At 36.4% G+C, this 21363-nt stretch overlaps 1 protein-coding gene across 1 annotated transcript in view; it reads left to right on the top strand.

Moving 5' to 3' along the window:
* The first annotated feature begins 19780 nt into the window (after positions 1 to 19780).
* Positions 19781 to 21363, top strand: part of PPFIA2 (PTPRF interacting protein alpha 2) — a 487632-nt gene continuing 486049 nt past the window's right edge. Inside the window, exon 1 of the mRNA XM_042992819.1 lies at positions 19781 to 19835. The gene's annotated coding sequence lies outside the window, so the exon portion shown is untranslated. The remainder of the gene's footprint in view (positions 19836 to 21363) is intronic.

Below are 21363 nucleotides of genomic sequence, written 5' to 3'. Positions count from 1 at the left end.
ATATGTAGTTGTGATATTTTAGGGAAAATAGTGTTTGTTTGCTTATGGATATGAAGAAGGATATCTCTAGCTATGTGAGAGGTATTTTTGCTTTTGTGCTGTCATCTAACATACACGATGATGATTTTTGTCTGAGAAATGCTATTTTACATGTGTCAAAGGAAAGGGTATACTTTGTTCATTTCTGTTTTTTTTAGGAGCTGCCAATATTATTTAATATAAGTAGTTGATCTTTTAAAACCCTTGCTCTTATTGTATCTCCCTCAAGAGTAGAAGCTGCCTAAAAATGCTGAAATATGCCTCAAATGATGGACATAACACAAATTAATACAATCTCTGACTAATGCAGAACTTCTTCTAATGTAACCATGGTTTCATCATTGAACATTTCTATTGTTAGTTCCCATTCTCGTGGAGAAAGGCAAAACCGCAGGACTTTTTGATATATGAATAATTTGAACATAAAATGACAGAATATAATACAAAAGGAAGATAGCTGAGCTTTATGTAAGTATGGATTTAAATATGTATTTTAATTTCCAAAAGGTAATATGGATTCCTAGGCCAAAACGATGACTCTAATTTAAACTACAATTTATTGTGGAGAATGAAGTGCACGATGAAACATTCAGGCAAACTGTCAACACTGATGCTTGAATGTTGTGATTACAGTTGCTATTTGAGGGCAGAGATCATTTTGCTTGAACTCCTTGCTGGTAAATTTATTGTTCAAATAATATGGTGTCTGAGATGTGGTATAAAATGGATAACTGCAATCAATAAACTTGTGATTTATTTATCTATTGCAGATATTTTCATTGTCAGGTTGCTGTGTACAAAGAAAATAAAGAGGGCTGAGTGGCGAAAATGTTGAAGATGCAAATTACAGACTATGCTTTTAATTAATTCAGTGGCAAGGAAACTTCAAGGCATATACCAGTTTCACGTGTTTTTTCTTTTTCTTTCTTGTAATTGGAAGACACTAAATGTTCTAAAGGAGGTGCAAAATAACAAGAAACATGAGCTCCTTTGGTAAATGATATTGAACAATGTGATGGTGAAGTTAAATTATACATCATTTACATTGATGAATAGATCTGTGACATAATTGATTAAATTAATAGTTATAATGTGAAGTTTAAATTTAAAAGCTCCCAGAGCAAAACCCTCAAAGATAATTAATTAGCTTTCCTTTAACCTGTTGGCCAAATACTGAGGGACACAAAAGAGAATACCTTTTTTCTGTAATTTTTCCCTTAGCCTCATCAAATTATGTTCAACTAAATAAAAACCTCCTACCTGATCTCTTAGAATGCTATATCAGAGTTCTCAGGTAGATTTTGGCATATTTTTTAGAATTGCATATGTTCTTTAAACTGAAATATCGTAATGATGATCTAATGGTACACTCAAGTAAATAACTCTTCGAACTAGAGCTCAAAGTACCATTTTTAATCCAAGACTTTCCATATCTATATTTTTTGTGTAGTATTGGAAGATGTTTCCTGACTAATCAGAGATGCAGATTGTAAGAGTGGATATTTTATTTTAGTTCTAGCTTTGATTATAAGCCACTGTATGAAACAAAAAAGTGATTTAATACTTATGACCTAATTTCCTTTACAGGAAAGTCTTTATTATTATTTATATTAACACTATTGTTTTTTATTTTAGTTCACAGTGGGATCATGGAGTGGGGTCATATATTGTGGCAGGCAAAAATTAATCTCACTATGGAAATCATATATTATTCTCAAGTTTCTTACATGTGAATAAATTAGTCATGCATGAAGGAGTTAGAAATGTTTACGTGTATTTTAAGCCCCATACACCATATTTACTACTTACTTCTACTACCATTGTATCTGATCATACTGGAAATTCTTTGAAGAAAGGCAATATATTAGTTTTACTGTTCTCTGTCTTCCACAAATTATATATATATTTATATGCATATGCATTATATATAATTCTGTGTATATATTATCTAGATAAAGATATAGAACATTTTTTCACTCTATGATGCAAAGATAAGCAAATGATTTGTTTTATTTTGTCTTTTTTTGCATTTTTAAATTAAAGTTTTCTAAAGTGATTTTACTTTTTATTTTCAAAGATCTAAATGAAAGTGTAGTGGTTACACTCAGTTTAAAGGCATCATTTAACATGACTACATTTTAATGCAGTTTCCTTTCACAATAATTAAATTGTGAAGTGCATGGCCATAATGGCTCCTGATGTGAAAAATTTGCACTACAGTGATATCATTTAAGAATTGATTTATCTTAGAAAATTGACAGCATAATGGATATAACAACATTAACCTTGAAACCAGGACTTATAATTAGCTGAAGTTGACGAGGAACAAAGGTCACCATCTGAAGGTTATCTTCAATATCTTTATCTAATTTCTAAAGGACAAACTACTGTATCTAACACCCACTGTCTATGTGATCACTAAATAATCATTGAAAATTAGTCAAAACTAAATTACCTTGTCCATCTGTATAGTTCTTTTGTTCTTTGGTAGGTAAGTGACAAAGAAAGAGAATATTAGATTACTCTTGATGTCCACATGTTGCCTGACCCATAAACATATGCAGCCTATTAAGCTAGTGCTGTTTTATTAATCTTGGCCAGATTGGCCAATGTGGCTAGTTCTTTCTAAAATGTGCCCTTCCTTCACAAGTATAGGTTTTTCTAAAGTTCCTCAAGTAGATGATATCAGCTCAATCCTAGAGCCTTGAGTAGTTTTCCTACTTGAATAAGTTAATCATATCTTTGGGTCATGAAAATGCAATTAATTGAATCATTTGAAGGACTTTTAGGCAGAGAGGCAGTCTTCGATTTACATGGTAAGTACATTATTACAGTAAAAGACAAGAAAGTAAATAAAATATTAGTAAAGACACTTTTCAAGTAATGTGGGTTAGTAAGATAATATAAAGCAAGATTTAAACTAAAATGCCTAATATAAACGTGCATGTAGGAAATAATATCTCCTATGCATATAATGCAAATGGTAGGCATAGATGATAGATTGATGATGGATAGGTAGGTATAGGTGTGGATAGAAAGAAAGATATTGTGTTAAAACAGCAATTGTGTAAATATGCAGTGACTGGGAATAAAATATTTTATGGAGTTGGTAATTGATAAATGTAAGATATCATTCTTTAGATATATGCTCATTTTACAATGTTATGGCAGCACCTATTTTATTAGTCATATCTTCAATTATTTAGACAATTTTAAATGTGCATAATCCTTTATGCACAGTTTGAGTTGATGTTTAGAGTACATTCATATGAAATATTATAATTTATTTGTTGAAATTGGACCATTTGATATAAATATAATGTAATGTCTTTTCTGAAATGAACCAAAATATGAATTACCCATTTAAATTCTTGAAATGTAGTGTTTATGGCAATAAACATAAAAGTATATAATGATATTCTTAAACACTGACAGGAATATTGTTTATTCTTGTAGTAAAATGGAAAAGTTAAATTGTATGTTCCCATATTACAACAAAGAAATTCCCAGGTTTATTCCCAATATAATTTTAATGTTAGTTTTTGATATGAACCCAAATATTCAAATTATCTTAGAGTACTTAAGAGAGTTTCCTGTAACATGCCTTCTGTTTGGAAATTTTGTCACATTTTACCATAAAAATAGTTACTGTGAGTTCAGTATTTAAAAAAAAAATACACGTTTTATTTAAGGTTTTGAAGACGGTTGCTTTTCTAGGAAAGAAAGAAAGAAAGAAAGAAAGAAAGAAAGAAAGAAAGAAAGAAAGAAAGAAAGAAAAGGAAAAGAAAGGAAAGAAAAGAAAAAAAAGAAAAGAAAAGAAAAAAGAAAAGAAAATGTTCCCTTCTAACGAAATGCAAAATCCCAGTACTGGGAGATTAAAATATTTTCTCATAACTACTATCCTTGATGATATCAGAAGTTAGCCTGAAACTTATGATATTGACATGGAAATCAAATAAATGACATCTTGGTGAAGTAGAAGCGATACATAAATTAATGAATAAATAAAACAGTTTGATATAGAGTAAAGCAGTTATGAAAAATTGGAGTGCTATGGAAGCACATACTTCTTACCAATTTTAAAGTAAAAATAATACCTTAGAATAGTTTAAGTAGATATTGCTTGTTTTGATAAGTTACTCATCTGAAGTTAACAATTATATAAATTGCTCAAAGAAAGTATGTCACATTCAGTGTTGTATCTGACATAATAAATATTTTTGGTTGAATTAATAATTTATTAATTTAAACACAGGGTTATCTTCTATAGTTCAAAAACATGTATAATCCTAACATAGTTATATTAATATTTTGCCTTGTGTTTTCATGCCTTTTAAAAGAACTCCCAGAAAGTCTTGTCAGAGAGCTAGTGTTATTTGGATATCTCTGTCTGGCGAATCAGTATTATTTGGATATCTCTGTCTGCTCTGCCTTCTCATACACTGTTTGAGCTCCATACCATACAATTTAGGAATACAAGCTGAAGTCCCAAAAAAGGGTAATTTGAAATGTATTTTCCCCCAAATGAAGATATAAAGGGTTCTCACATGTTAACAATCTGACCTAACCACGTGTTTACACTCTGATAAAGAGGCAATGAAGATAACTGTATTAGAAAGCATTTTATAAAATCATTAATAAACGAAATGGTATGCTGGTGCCTTAAATGTTAACATAAATTCCGTATAATTTAGTTATGCATTTTTTACTTGAAGCTACAGAATTGAGAGGGTAGAGCAAGGTATGTTTGTCTATCAAGACCATCCCTGACTTTTATCCGCTTATACAAATTTGCTCTACTGTGACCTCTAATTTTTGTCTCAGCTGCAAATACTAGGTTTTGCCTGGTTTCTCAGGTCTGGAATCACTGTTGCTAATAATAGCTGGCATTTATTTAGCTTTGTATGTAAATGATCTTCTTTAATCCTACGATGTAGATACGATTTTATCCTTCTTTTACACATAATGAAATGGGAAAGACAGTTATTTCCCATGCATTTATTTATTTATTTAACTTTATTTTAAATAAAGTTTAAATCATTTGCCTAAGTTCAGCTAGCCTATGATAGGATTTGAAACCAGGCAGTCTGCTTAGATAATGCTTTCAGGATGACATTTTATTTCCTTGGGGCAAGTTTCCTGCCTTTCTCTTGCAACCCTCATGTGGGCTGAAATTGTGCTTCAGTGTGTATCCGAGTAAACCGCACATGCTGTCAGACATCCCACTCACTCCTGCTTGACTGCTGGAGTCTCACCTGTTATGTGCGGACATGATGGTTCAGATGCTCTGCCTGCTGAAATATTTGTGTATAATCTGTCACTACACCTCCCTACTTGCGGCTTGCCCCAAGACCGTTTATATTCTGACTTCTTCCTACACTTGTTGAATGCCTCAAGATTATTACAGTCAGTTAAATAACTTCTATAATAATATGGCGTAAGATTTACATCACAATGAAAGAAAGAAAAAAACCAGAAATACTTTGTAGTTAAAACTCAACAAATCTTGATATCATACTAGATACCAGGCCAAAATATAGAATTAATTAAATAGAGATTTCAAAATTATGAAGCTTATTTACTGGAAGGTTGGATGTGTCATTCAGAGCAAAGAGAAACTTGAGAGGAGGTAGGGATACAAAGAAAAGAAATAAACTTGGTTTTGGCTCCCATGAGTTTGAAGCAAAGGAGAAACATACAGAGATTCTTGATATCACCATGTCCACATGTTTATTTGATCACCATGCATGATATATATTTTTAAATTTTAATATCTCATAGTGAAATAGTGAAATAGCAGGAGCTTGGGAAATTGCAGTAAGAAGTACATAATAGGTGCTCTGGAATTTCATTGTAAATTTAATTGTAATTAAATGACTAAGGCATAGATTGATATCTAATTTTGACAGTTTCAAGGCCAATTCATTTCAAATTGAATTTGCTACAATTGTTAATGAATTGAAAAATATATCAAATGTTGTCACTTAAAGCAGAATCTGCTTTACAGGTATATTCAATTAATCTTAAAAACTTTTGGTATTATATTTAAAGGTGCTCTAAGAATTTTTATTTTTACCCTTAATAACTACTAAATGAAATTAAAAATCAGTCTAAAAGTTTCTGATTAATGATGCTTAAATTTTAATTCCAGGTCATTTCATAAGGAAACAGAGGTTTGAAGGAAAAGATTATGAGATTTGTTCCTGATAATTTGCTTGGGAAGTTGTACATAGTTACTATTTGTATCATTTAAGTATTTAATAAATTGATGCAGTTATATTTTTAGAGAGCAGAGAATATTTTTTATCTTTGTTTTCCTTCACTTCTCTTTTGTTCTTCTTCTTTTTTTTTTTTTAATTTGTATGTAGGACACTGAAACCCAATTGGACAGAAATTAATTTCCAAGAGAATTATATTCTTTGGTATATCTTTAAAATTGATTGTCCTTAGATTTTGAAGAGGTTCAGAAATCACTAATACAATTTTGTGTCATTTTTAATCCCTTTTATCTATACATGCATGCTCTTACCCACCTGCCCTTTGTGCTTTGTATTTAAATCTATTTTTTTGTTTGTTTTGTTTCTTAAATTCCACATGAGTGAAATCATATGGTATTTGCTTTTCTCTGACTGACTTACTTCATTTAGTACTATACCCTTTAGGTCCACCCATGATGTTGCAAATGGTAAGATTTCACTTTTTTACAGCTAATATCCCATTGTGTATATATAGCATATCTTCTTTATCTATCCATCTATGGATGGACACTTGGGTTGTTTCCATATCTTGGCTATTGTAAATAATGCTGCAGTAAACATAGGTATGCATATATCTTTTTGAATTAGTGTTTTCATATTGGGGGGGTAAATACCCAGTAGTGTGATTACTGGATCATATGGTAATTCTATTTTTAATTTTTTAAGGAAACTCCGTACTGTTTTTCACAGCAGCTATATCAATTTGCATTCCCACCAACACTGCACGAGCGGTCCAGTGTTCACCAACACTTGTTTCCTGTGTATTTTTTAAAGTTTTTTTATTGATTTTGAGAGAGAGAAAAAGAAAACATGCACATGCTAGTGAAAGGGGCAGAGAAAGAGGGTTAGAGAATCCCAAGCAGGCTGTTAGAGTTCACAGCCTACAAGGCCTTGATCCCACAAACTGTGAGATCACAACCTGAGCCAAGATCAAGACTGGGTCACTTAACCTACTGAGAGGCCCTGATGCCCCTCTTGTGTTTTGATTTTAGTTATTCTCACAGGAGTGAGGGAAATATGGTTGTAGTTCTCATTTGCATTTCCCTGATGATTAGTGATGTTGAGCATCTTTTTATGTGTCTCTTGGCCTTCCTTGGAAAAATGTTTATTCAGTTCCTCAGTCCATTTTTAAATTGGGTTATTTGTTTTTTGTGTGTGTTGAGTTGTATAAGTCCTTTATATATTTTGGATGTTAACCCCTTATCAGATATCTAATTTTGTGCTTTTTTATTTCCAAATAATTATTTCAAATTGTTTTCTTGTCAACTTTATTAAAATGTGGGAACATCATAATAGTCATAAAAGCCACACGTGAAAATAAACAAATACAATGAGACAATAAAGAACAATTTTGTAAAGTGCATTTGAGGGGTGCCTGAGTGGCTTAGTCAGCTGAGCGTCTGATTTCAGCTCAGGTCATGATCTGTGATCTCACTGTTCATGAGTTTGAGCCCCACATTGGCTTGGTGCCGTTAGCCTGTCAGCACAGAGCCTGCTTCAGAGCCTCTGTCCCCCTTTATCTGCTCCTCCCCCACTTGCACTCTCCCAAAAAATAAATAAATATGTTTTTTTAAAGCACATTTTATGTTTAAGCTTCTCTGTACCTTAATAGAAATGGATATAGAAGTAAAGTGCCTTTTAAGAGTAGGATATTTATGACATGCTTCTGGGTAAAAGATTCTTTTTGTATATACACACGTACACACAGACCATGGGTCCGTGGTTTGCAAGGCACTGGACAATAACTGATGTTTGTTACTGGGTCCCATTGTACTGATGAATTGTCTGATAAAAAGAAGATCTGTAATAAATATTTTGAAATAAATGAATACTGGTATATGAACTCCATGAGCATAGGTTTGTCTTTTAAAATTCACTGCCACTTCCTTAACATTGACACATCAAGATGCTTAAGACATATATAATATGAAAGAAATGAAATCCATAAATAAGGAATGAATTAGAAGAGGGAAGAAATTATATGAATATAAAAATGTATTTCCAGCCACTTGGATTAACGCTGTTCCTCCAAGCCCTATATGCTTAATTCCAAACCAAGTATTAAACATCATCTTGTATTTCCAAGTTAACTGCTTGTTCCTCCTCCTCTGTTACCTATTTCCACTTATAATCAACATAATGTTGTTTTTCCTCTGTACTCCAAATGTCTTTGGTTCCTTCTTTCACAAAAGTTTTGGTGTCACTTATTTGAGCAGGTGAATAATTGGCAATTTTGCTGTCTTATCACTGTCTTAGGATGTCTTTCTAGTCAGATGGTCCTTCTCATCATAACTCTTTCTCCACTACCCCCATCCCCCAAATTAATTATGTGTAACTCTTCAAGCTGTTTACTCATACTTTTACTCATTAAAAAAAAAAATTAAACCGAATTAACTTCTACCTTCTTTGAGAACATTACTGCTTTGATTTCCATAAAATTTCACTGGATTATACCTTTACATTTTTATGCTAAAGTCCATTGTGATTTTGTCTTATTTATTCCTTAGGACCCCAGGGAGTGTGGCCAATTTTCTTTTTGCATGGTTCATATTAAGTAATATTCTGTCATTCCTCAATATATACTTGTTCTGTGAAAAAAAATAAAATTCTTGATGCAGTCCTTCCTTTGCATTGGTTACATAGAATGGAAAAGGAGAAAAACCTGAGAATGGCAACAATATCCCAAGAATATTGATGTGTGAACACATTAGCCAAAGATATGATTTTGGAAAGTATATTAATATATTAGGCTAAAGGAATAGCATCTCTCTTAGATCTGTGGCAGAAGGAAAAGAGCCATAGAAAAACTGTGATAAAATTTTTTTAGGTCCTGGTATGGCCACTTCTTCCATGAACACAGTCAAGAAACATGAGCAGGCTTATGTCAATACAGGAGGGATGCATACTCTTCCTATGGGAGGCAGTGCAATAAGCATTGCAACAGGTGGGGATTTAAAATCTTCTTCAGGGAATATTGTGAGTAATAGCAAATAGTAATAAAATATATAACAATATGCATTATAATAAAGTAAGTAGATTTGTTTTCTTGTCTCATAAGAACTAGTCACAATAATATATTGTGATTATATACAAATTTAGGTCTCTGCAAGTTATAAAAATTATACATAGAGTATAAAAACTAATGAGTATCTAATATATTACATACAGCTCTGGTTACTAATCTTTTGATCTCTGACTTCCCTCAAGAATCTCATACTATCCAGGCGCCTGGGTGGCTCAGTCGGTTAAGCGTCTGACTTCGGCTCAGGTCATGATCTCGCAGTCCGTGAGTTCGAGCCCCGTGTCAGGCTCTGTGCTGACAGCTCAGAGCCTGGAGCCTGTTTCAGATTCTGTGTCTCCCTCTCTCTGACCCTCCCCCGTTCATGCTCTGTCTCTCCCTGTCTCAAAAATAAATAAAAACGTAAAAAAAAAAAAAAAGAATCTCATACTATCAATATTCATTTAAAAAATGCACTTGTGTATATACACATACAAATTATTATTTGTGTATTATTTCAGGGGATTCTAGAACTTTCTAAAGCCCACCAAAGGACTATGTGGAGCTCTAGTGACTCCAAGACAAGAACTCTTATATTCTCTTTTCAGTTTACTCTATCCCTTTCCCACCATCAGTAGCCATATTCCTTGGACGGACACTATTTCAACCTGTAATCTCCTTAAGCCATGGTGATTTGTCTTCTATAATTATCACTTCAATGAAACTTTCTTTACTCAATATTCTAGACCATCCCCCACTTTTTGCAATTTTTTTTAACTTGTATCCATGTCATATACCCTCCTGATTTTTCTCTCTTATATGCCTATTTCTTGTTAGAATCATTTTGTAAATATTAGTGTTCACTAGGATTCTGGACTTCAGCTCTCTTTTCTAATCCTGCACTTTTTGTCACCAATGTTGTTCACTTCCATGGTTTAAAATACCACTAATGATTTCCAAACAGAGTTCTCATTTGATAGGTTAGCTTTTCCAACGTATTTTGAATATCTGTAAATGGATGGCTCACAGTCAGATAATAAATTTCAACATGGTCAAAACCACATTCATTTTGTTTTAACCTAAATATTCTCCTGCCTGTTTCATATGCCACTGAAGAGTGTTTCTATCTTCATACCTTACCTATAATAGCTTTCTTCTTTCCTATTTTTTTATCCTGCTCCTTCCAAAATATGTTCTCCTTTTTCTTGATTTTAAATTTTCCTAGGCTCCCTCAGGATAAATTTTAGGCTCTTTAACAAGATTTACATGTTCTTTCATGGTCATGGCTGCTGCTTCGATTTTTATTCTCTTCTCTCAGTCTATGTCTCCCCCATCTTCACATAGTAGCCAAACTGTCACTATGTCCTCTTCAGTATGTAAGTTATAGTTTATCTGTCTCTGGTTATTTGCCATTGCTATTACATTTTCACACCATCCATTCATGATTTACTTAGTAAACCTTTCTCTTCCTCAGCTCTGATTTCTCATAAATAGATTAGATGGTTCTTTTCTGGGTTCCCATATCACCTCCAAGTTTTCTCTTATCATATTGTGTGACTCCTGACTCCCTATGCCAGCTGGTTCTTAGATGATTCATGGACTCCTAGAAACAGGAATAAAAACCTTGTTTACAAATGTATGATATCCAAAATCCAAAGACTCATTTTATAATACGAAAACTCTAAAATTGATTGAGAAAGTAAATGAAAAGAAAACACAGACGTGTACTGTAACGAATATTTACTATAGTAAATGGTTACTAAAATAAATTTAATTACATAATATGCACATTTGCATAATTTCAAGATTAATCAAAGGATCATAATGAGCCTTTACTGCCAGCTTGCCAGGAGTCCAGGTTCCGGGTCCCCTATACAATTTTAACCTGGACCCAGTCGCAGGTTGGCACCATTTGTTGGTGGTTGTCTGACACAACTTACACATATGGCATAATTTTGGGTTCTGTGGCTGAATGAGACTTCAGGGATTCCAGGGAAAAGCCAGTTGACTGGCACCTGGTAGGTTAAGATCAGGTTTTTTACTGTTGTTTTTTGTTTGTTTTTGTTTGGGGCCCAATCCAAAAAGTATGGAAAAATACTTGGAGTTAAAAGAACCCAAACTTTGCCTCCTCACTTCCCAATATGAAGTGTCATAGGACATTGCCTTAATACAATGAATAGTAGCCTCCAAGTAGATCAACAGCACGCTATCCGGGGGGTCATGATACAGAAAAGCTCACAGAACAAATTAAAATACTTAAATGACACATTTTATCTAGTTTATTAAAAACACACAGAAGCAAAGGGAAAGAGGGTAGGTTAAGACACAGAATATGGTACAGTGCGGAAGGGCTACACGGTCATAATCCTGAGGTATGCAATCATCAAATGTCCTGTTCCTCTCTCTGCTACATCAACCTTCCAAACTGATGGTGTGGTCACAAAGACCAGGCTTGAAGCTTGAGCTTTATTCAAAAGACAAAATACACTCTGGCTCAATGATTCATAGGTGCAGGGACAAATACACGTGGCTGATAGATGTAGTTCTCCCGTTAGCCTAATGAACAGCAATGAGTTTTATTTGTGTTATTTAAGCAGAAGACATATAAAGTCATAATTGAAGTCACCAATGATGGCCAAATAAAGACTTTTGAAAGATAATTTTTCATGTATATCTATTGTATCCTAAATACATACAGGCTTCTTGTATATTTATTATTAGGTATATTTACATACTATAAATATATAGTTTCCAGGTGTCTCATGAATATTATGTATCTCTGATATATCCACCCCTCTCTGCCTATGTTTAACACAAGTATGCTCTGCTTTATAACTACTTATCTTATATTGGACAATTCTCATGAATTCCACCCATGTCTAACAAACATTTTACTTACCAACTCTTCACCTATTTTTAAAACATTCTAAAATACTTTGCCTACACTTTACAAACTAAAAACTTATTCATATAATAGAATATTTTCATAGCAAATGTGCATTTCACAAAAGTAGCCTACGGTGGGTGATTGTATTTGCTAAAAATGGCTTCAATATTACTTCTCTTACCATGTGATTTTGATGCTCCTCCCATTGAGAGGTGAGGGTCTATGTTTCATTCCCTTGAAATCAAGTGGGCTGGTGACTGGCATCCAATAATGAAATGTTGCAGAGGTGACACCTTGACTTCCAAAGCTAGGTCATAAAAAGTGACATAACAAGCTTCTGCCTTGTTCACCACTTGGTTTGACTTCTGCTGTGATATCTGACTGCCCTTAGGCTGCCATGCTGCGAGGAAGCCCAACCTATCCCTTTTAGCAATCCACATGTAGAAGCCATAAGACCACAGAAGGAGGGGGTGAGAAGAGAAATAGAGTTAGAGATATCTCCCCAGTCAGCCTGAGCTGTTTTAGCGTTTCTACTCTCCCAGGCCTAGCCACTGTCACATTACAACCACATGAGAGATTCTAAGCCAGAACTATGTAGGCAAGAACTTCTCAAATTTTGACCGATACCATGATTAAATAAGAAAATGTTTGTTGTTTTACATTACTAGGTTTTGGAATGATTTTTTACCCATTAGCACATGCTAGAACACTTGCCATTTCCCCACCTAGTCTTGACCTCCCTTCCACATCTCACCCCTCTACATTTATGAACGTATTTCCACTCCATTTCAGACTGAGAACACAAGAGCCATTTGTTAAGTACATTATATAATTGTCATTTTGAAGAAAGTTTTGTACAGACTTCAACTGTCTAGGACTCCTTGTTATTAAATTTTTCTTATTAATTTAGGGGCACCTGGGTGTCTCAGTTTGGTTAAGCATCCAACTCTTAATTTTGGGTCAGTTTCATGAGTTTGAGCCCCACATCAGGCTCTGCGCTGCTGGTGTGGAAACTGCTTGGGAGTCTTTCTCTCTCCCTCTCTCTCTCTGCTCCTCCCCCCCCCCCCCCCCCACTCATGCTCTCTCCGTTTCTTTCAAAATAAATAAACTTTAAAAAAGTAAATTTTTCTTATTACTTTAATACTGAAGATACTGTTTTCTAATTATGGTCTTTCTGAATCATACATTTATGTGCTTCATTACTCTATGAATTTTTAAAGTATATCCAAAGTGAAGATTACCCATCTAAGTTATTTTCATTGTTTACTTGACTGTCCGTGACTGCTTGCACATGTCTTTGAATGAAAAAGAAATGGTGATTTTTTTCCCAAAGATGTCTCACCAAAAGAACAGCAGTAATCACTGAGCTCAACTTTATTCAGTTTATTTGTGTTGCCAACTGATTCAAAGAAATATTAGATTGGTATCAGTGATGTTGATAATCAAGGTAGTTAGCTAATCAGAAATAAGTTTGAGTCAAATTCTGGAAGATTTATATTTGACAGAAGTTAAAAAGTGCATATTAGAAGTCAAGCCGTGTGTACCTAGCTTCTTCAGGTGCTTGACCTGGAAAACCCAGGAATTATTAGTAATGAGTTTTAATTTACTCACCTGTAAGAATGGAGTTAGATTAGTGTTCTCAGCATAAAATTCTATAATTCTTAGAGAATTATAAGTGAGGATCCCAGAATTTGAGCAGAGGCAAAAATGAAAAACTTTATTATGGGGCTTTATATTAGAGTAAATCTCTCTAGGTGAAAACAACTGCTGAATGTATTTAGGATGTTTCTTCTCCCTTGATATTTCACCTCGTAATGATCTAAAGAGGAGGAACATAACAGATTTTTCCCCTACAAATGTTATTTTTCCTTTTAAAAGGAGAAAAAATATTTCTGAAGTTTTCACTATTTTGTTTGTTTCCAGTGCCTTGGTATTAGTCTTAGATTTGATGTCAGATAGCACAGAATGATGCAAGAGAAAATTCTCTGGAACTTGCCTTCTCTTCTCGTACTTTGACTTTAGACAATAACAGTTTTTGCTTTTCTCGAATGCTAAGATACTCTTAGTTATGAGCTGAAATCTCAGTGACTATTTGTCAAATTGGTACATTTTACAGTAATCCCATGTAAATGCATGGATAAAGGCTGATTAATGTAGTCTTTTCACAACAATTTATCTTGTGAGAATTGATGCTTATATATTCATGTGGAGGCACAAGAGTTAGCAACAATGTGCTTAGTATAGCTCTCCTATTCTGCAGTTTGTTTTTTAGACAAGTAGAGTAATGTGTAGCATTAACACAAGAAACATGAAACCTACATAATAAAAAGTGCTTGCTATTTATGATAGAACCGGATATGAATTTTCTGACAATTCATTTCAATTAATTGCATTTGATCTATTTTTTAATGTGTGCATAACAGAAAAATTAAACATAATATGCTTTTACATATCTTTTCTTTCTATTATCATTTCACAAACAGTATGTGGGAGAAACTAAGTTTTCAACAAGAGCCTTTTTATTCTTCTTTCAGCCTTAAGGCTCTGTGGACTACTTTTCCAGCTTCTCTTATAAGTGGATATTGCCATGTGGGTTGTTCTCGGGAATGGAACATGAGAAAAGTGTGTGTTACTTCTGGACCAAGGGTTTTAGAAGTGGGGTGCTTCCTGTACCCTATATTTTTCCTTTCACCATCTGGATATAAAACCAGAGGAGATGGCAGGGGCCAGCTAAGAAAGGTGCCCAAATTACTGTGTGAAAGAAAGGAGACCACTGACCACGTCTTACCCTGGAATATTGAGAGAGTGAAGAATAAACTTCATTTGGGATTGAGTCATTATGTATTTGGTGTTTTGTTGCTTATTCTAAATAATACGATATCATAGTATTGTGTGGCCTTGCTGCTTAATGAAATAAAATAAAATTCACATTCCCACAAAACTATAGGTAAAGTGTATGAAAGGAGTTACTTCTATTTTTTATTCAAATCTGTCTTCAGTTTTAAACTCAACAGTAAGCATAAGTGCAAAAAAAATGTCATTTAATTATTTTAACAATGTTAACATAAACTATTGTGAATATAGGCGAAATATTTTTAGAATGAGTAACTATACGATTGAAATGAGGTGATATTGAGATCAACATGTCTATTACAACTAATATTATTTGCTTTCTTTTTGCATCCAAATTATCCTTGCACTCAAAAGACAAATTACTGTCACTTACCGAATCTTTGTTGTTGTCATGGCCCTTGCTTCTCTTGTGCTTTGATCTCAGTAACTTAATCCTTATAAACAAAACCATCCTTGATCAAAAAAAAAAAAAAGCCCTTTTTATTATTATTACTAAAGAGTAGTTGTATGACACCTCCCACTTAAGAAAATATATAGAAAAAAATCGTATGTAAAATAAAATATATGGAGGGAACATTAGTAAGTGTGACTAGTAACACCGTATACCTCTATGGACTAAATCCTTCCATTGATAAAAGGTATTGGGACTAATGAAAGGGGTGATTTTTACTACCTCTTCCCCCTTTTTATTTAAAGTTTAGTTATTCATTTTGAGAGAAAGAGTGAGCTGGGGGAGAAACCCAAGCAGGTCCCCACTGTCAGCACAAGCCCGAAGGCGGGGGCTTGAACTCACCAACGGTGAGATCATTACCTGAGCCGAAATCAAGAGTTGGACTCTTACTCGACTGAGCCACCCAGGTGCCCTGCACTATCTCTTCCTAACACTAGTTGACCAGAAGATAAGCATATCTCATCTTAATCAGTGATCCTTGGTTATTAAAGAGCAGATGGTAACTGTACCATATCAATTGGTTCTATATTTGTTTGAGAGACTTTTTGTCTTCAATGAACAAGATGAAATGTGTTTTTTGGATCTCTATGTATTTTGTTCCCAAATTCCTTCAGATTTATTTAAGCAGTAGTTCTCAAAGTGGGATTCTTGACCTAGCAGTAGTCCATTGCCCGGGAATTTATTAGCAGTGCAAGCTCCCTGACCATACTACAGACTTGTTGAATCTGTAACTCTTGGGATGGAGTTCAGAAATCTGTGTTGTTACAAGCCTTCTGGAGATTCTCCTACATGCTAAATTTGAGGGCTATTAAACTAGAAGAACTGGTGTAGAGGGTGACTCCTCTTTACTCATGTGAATTGGCTGACCTAATTTTTCCTGCAAAATTGCTATTTATAAATGCTTCTCAGTTTTGATTGAAAAGGTTATTTTTTTTTTGTAGTGATGTTAGTGGTAAGAAAATGAGAACGTATAGTTTCTAAGCTGAGAGTGCCCATGAAGACTATCTCTTCTTACTAAAATATTTTTTACCTATGACTATTTCCAGCCTTCCATCATCAAATTCTTCCTTTTTGTGATAGCATCTACTGGGTATCCTTTAATTGTGTGTCAGACGCATGTAGGGATTATACTGAGAATTAAAACTTTTATTTGATGTGTGAATGGGAGTCAGGCAAATCAACACTCTTCTTGGAAATGGTAACAATATCTGAAGCTGTACAAGGCAAATGTTGATTACTAAGGAAATTAGAACCAAGGTTTAATAAGAAAGGAATTCTTCTACAGAGTGACATATAAACTCTCTTTAAACATATGAAGTTTTTTCAAGTATAAAGGGCATTTTATGTCTTCTGGGAAATGCCAGAGAGTGAAAGTTAAAAGAGTACTGATATATGATTAATATGCAAAAATTATTATTAAATTAGGTCTATCTGAAAATGGACTGGACTATTGCATGAGTTAATGAATTTTCTGTAGTTAAGAGTGGTTAAGCCACATCAAATGGTAGGTTGATTGAGTGGTCTAGACCCTTGTTAGTCAAAGTGTGATCTTCTCTGGGAGTTGTTAGAGGTATAGAAGTTCAGGGTTTACCCCAGTCCTGGTGAATCAGAATCCACAATTTAATAAGATCCATTGGTAATCTATATGCATGTTATGTTTCAGAAATAATGGTTCAGTAGACATCTAATGAATCATCTAATTATTCTTCTACTTAATTATTTTTAATTTAAATCCAAATTAGTTAACATAAAGTGTAATAATGATTACAGGAATAGAATTTAGTGATTCATCACTTACACATAACACCCAGTGCTCATTCCAACAAGTGTCTTCCTTAATGTCCCAATTCTTTTAGCCCATCCTCCACCCCAACACCCTCCCAGCAACTTTCAATTTGTTCTCTGTATTTAAGAGTCTCTTATGGTTTGTCTTCCTCTCTGTTTTTACATTATTTTTGCTTCCCTTCCCTTATGTTCATCTGTTTTGTATCTTAAATTTCACATATGAGTGAAATCATACAATATTTGTCTTTCTCCAACTGACTTATTTCACTTAGCATAATACATTCTAGTTCCAACCACGTTGTTGCAAATGACAAGATTTCATTCTTTTTGATAGCCAAGTAATATTCACACACACACACACACACACACACACACACACACACACCACATCTTCTTTATCCACTCATCAGTCGATGGACATTTGGGCTCTTTCCATACTATGGCTATTGTCAATAGTGCTGTTATAAACACGGGTGCATGTGCCCCTTTGAAACAGCATTCCTGTATCCTTTGGATAAATACCTAGTTCTTATATTTAATTACTATAGGATTATGTCATGATGCAGAATTTGAATAACAGTCTAGAAGAGAAGGGGGAAATATATGAACTTGACCTCGCATTTCACTATGGGGTTGCTAACTGAATTAAATGCTACTCCAGAAGAAAAGATCCTGTTTCCTGATATTGTACTTGATTTAAGTGAGATGGTGTTTACAAACTATTTTTTCAGTTAGCTTCGGACTCTTTGTGATACATAAAAGCAAAACATGCCTTTTGGATTTCTTGCCCTAAACCCTGAGGATACTTGCATTAATCCCCATATTATACACAGAGTTTAATCCTTCTCCTTGTTCCCTTCTCCGTGGCCTCTTCCCGTTCACTAAAACTAAGCGAGGCTAATTTCCTTCCCTGACAACCTTTCCTCCCTTCTCAGAGTGGGTACTGGTTTTGTCTCCTGCTTCCTCCCTATTCCTGGCGGAATGAGTCTGTACTGACGGCAGAAGGAAAGGAGAAGAGCTTAAAGAGATGTGTAGGTATAGAGGGGGACTGGAACCCCTTTCCAAAGACCAGACTTTGCTCAAAGCTGAAATTTACTAGGGCGGGGAGGACTTCGCACACCATCCTTATCGCCAAAGCAATGCATGGAGAAGAGCTGGAGAGGTAGTGAGAAGTGACAGATGCCACCACACCCTAGCTTGACTCAGGTCAACCATGACTACCGTGCCTCGGTCCGGGGAGCAGGGCGCTGCTTAGAGAAATGACAAGCACGGAAGGCCAGAGAGCGAGAAGGTGCCCAAGCGCATCGGCCTCCCCACAGCACCAGCCGACACGCGCTTTCCTGCGGCGACCATTGTGCGGGGGGAAGCCCGGACGAGGAAGAGCGCACCCCCTGCCCACACCTGCCCACCCCCAGCCTTGGCTTCTCAGGGGGCGCTGGGACGGCCGCCAGCCCCAGCAGCCCGGGAGCGGCTTTGAGGGAGTCGTGTGTATCCGCGAGCGCGTGTGCGTGAGGAGGAGAGCAAAGACGTGATTACTTCAGAATTTATTTAAGGGCCGGTGGAAACCACTGCAGCAGCTTCCAGGGGAAGCCCTGGTTCCAGAGGAAGAGGAGGTGGCGGCTGCCAAGGAGGAGGAGGGGGGAGAGGCGGGGGAGGAGGAGCGGCGGCAGCGACAGCACGAGGCGAGTGAGGAGAGACGATGCTGTAGCGTCCGCACCAGCTCCCGGCAGGTTGGTCCCCCCCGGCCGACTGGTGCAAGCAACGAGGCTCGCCAAGAGGCTGGGAGGAGAGTCGGGTGTGGGGGGCCGACGGCTCGCCTCTCCGGAGAAGAGGCGCCTCTTTTGAGTTCGATGAGACGCCCTGGCGCGGAAACAGTCTGGGGGCCGGGAGACGACCTGTCGTGCTCCCCGCATCCCTGGGGAGTCGCTTCCCTTTAGCTTCCCAACTCTCGGCGTTAGCCATCAACTCCGGAGAGGCTCCGGGTGGGGGCATGGGTGGAGAACTTCTCTTCCAGATACTCCTCTCGCCTTTCCCCAAAGCTCGCGTTTGCAGGGACCCCCTCCGGGTGGCCTGCGAGGGGGGATGGTGGCCGGGGAGGGGGGGGGGAGCGGCGCCGCTCGGTTAAGTTTCTGTGAGTCCAACCCAGTCCCCTGCTCCCGGCTCCCCGCCCCGGGTCACCAGCTGCACGCGGGAAGCCGAGGCTGCTCCGCCAAAGGGGCCGCTACTGCTTTAAGAGCCGCCTCCCCCTCTCCTCCCTTTGACAATGGTCTGAACCGAGCTCTGCTTCCCAAAGCAAAATTTGTAATATGCCATTTTTCCGATGGACGCTTCTCCTTTTGGCTGCTGACGGAGCCGCGGGAAGATGCCGGGCTGCTGCCACGCCACCCAGCCGGGGCACGTTCAGGGAGGGCGCCGGGGCACGCGAGTGTCTAAGCTGCCTTTCTCCTCCGGTTGCTAGGGAAATGGTCCAGGAGTGCCGGCGGTGAGCTTCCCCTCTCGTCAAGCCTGAGACTGCGGTTGTCATTGATCAACTGAAGAAGCAGGACCCGAAATTACAGACATTAGGTACCGAAACTGTGTTCGAGTTGCAAGGTTTCCATTCCGCCTTGTTTATTTATTTATTTATTTTTTTTTTACCACCCCCCTCCCCGGCCCCACCCCGCCCCCAGGGAAGATGAGATGCAAATTCCTCCTTGCCAATTACTGTTCCATACCTTTTGCTTTCCACCCCCATCCTCTCCCTTCTCCTGTTTCTCCACCTCCTCCCGACTTGGCTGTCTCTCGTTGGGCAAACCATACAGAATTTTAGTGTGGAAATTATGAAGTCAACTTCAGGGTGGTGGTGGGGGGGTGTGGCTGAGAGATAACTGTCCAGCTGTGTGGCGAGGGCTGGCTCCTGGCCATCTGTAAAAGCACTGGGGTAAAGAAAGTGCAAAATGCTTCCATTAGAGGTGGTAATAATATTTCCTGAGGACAAGGGATTTCAAAGAGTTAAATAGGAGGAGGAATATTCATGTAATGTAATCAGACAATGGCTAGGATTTCTCTCCTTGTGGGTTAACTGAGGTGGAGCTGGGTTGGTTCTTAAGACTAAATCTTTGAAGAGGAAACTAACTACCCAGAATAATTGCATCTTTGCCTCTAGTCGGGTCTAAATCCCAAGGATTTGCTTCAATAAAGTGATTCATTGACAGAAAAAAAGCCTTTTGTAACATTGTCATATCTGAATAAGTACTTCTTGAGAGGCGTATATTACTAAGAAACACATTGGATCTTGAAAGCCCTTGGGTAACGACTCCAGTGGGCATTCAAAACTTTTATTTTGAAATCTGTGAGATCTGGAAGACAGTCAAGGTTACATACTAAGAGTAAGGGAGTTGGTTTTCCTGGTATAAAATTCTTCCAGCTAAATTTAAGCACTGGGACAATTAAACCAATCAGATTATCATTTTTTTTTCCATTCACAACAAAATAAACAATGTCTCTAACTAGGTCTTGAAACCTTAGGTAATTTAATGAACAGGCATCAACATCTAGAAGAGGATAACATAATTCATAAATTCAATTGGCTTTGGAGAGGGGTGCTGAAAAGGCAAATATCCAAGTGAGCTGTTAGGATGTCCTTCCTGGTTTTTCAGGAACTATGTGGTACAATACAATTTTTAAGACTGAAAATGATTGTAAAAGTTAAAAGTGGTATAGGAAGATGGAGTACACTAAAGGGTAGACAGCCTTTGGAAGTTGCTTCAGATGTTGGCCATTCTACAATAGGGTGTTTAACTCTTACCTTGAATATATGATCTTAATACCCAAATATGCATTTAGAAACAAGTTGTATTTTGTCTTCAGGGTTATACAAGTATTTTGTCATTTATATAAGACAGGATAGGAGTTCTAGTGCCAGAAACTAAGCTAGTTCATGAAAGTGGCCTTTAAATTTTTTAGAAAAAAAATTTTTCTTCTAGTTTTGGTGAAAAGACTTTAGATTTGCTCATCTGGGTTGTCTGTTGGTGAAGAAAAAGCAGATTAAGTCATCTATTTCCTAAGTAACTTTTGCATAGTTTAATTTCTCCCAATTGGATTTGAAGAGTTC

Source organism: Panthera tigris, chromosome B4 (genome assembly GCF_018350195.1).
Source record: "Panthera tigris isolate Pti1 chromosome B4, P.tigris_Pti1_mat1.1, whole genome shotgun sequence".
Classification (NCBI taxonomy): domain Eukaryota; kingdom Metazoa; phylum Chordata; class Mammalia; order Carnivora; family Felidae; genus Panthera; species Panthera tigris.
The sequence above is the reverse complement of the archived record's forward strand: the minus strand, read 5'-3'. Positions and strand labels throughout refer to the sequence as shown.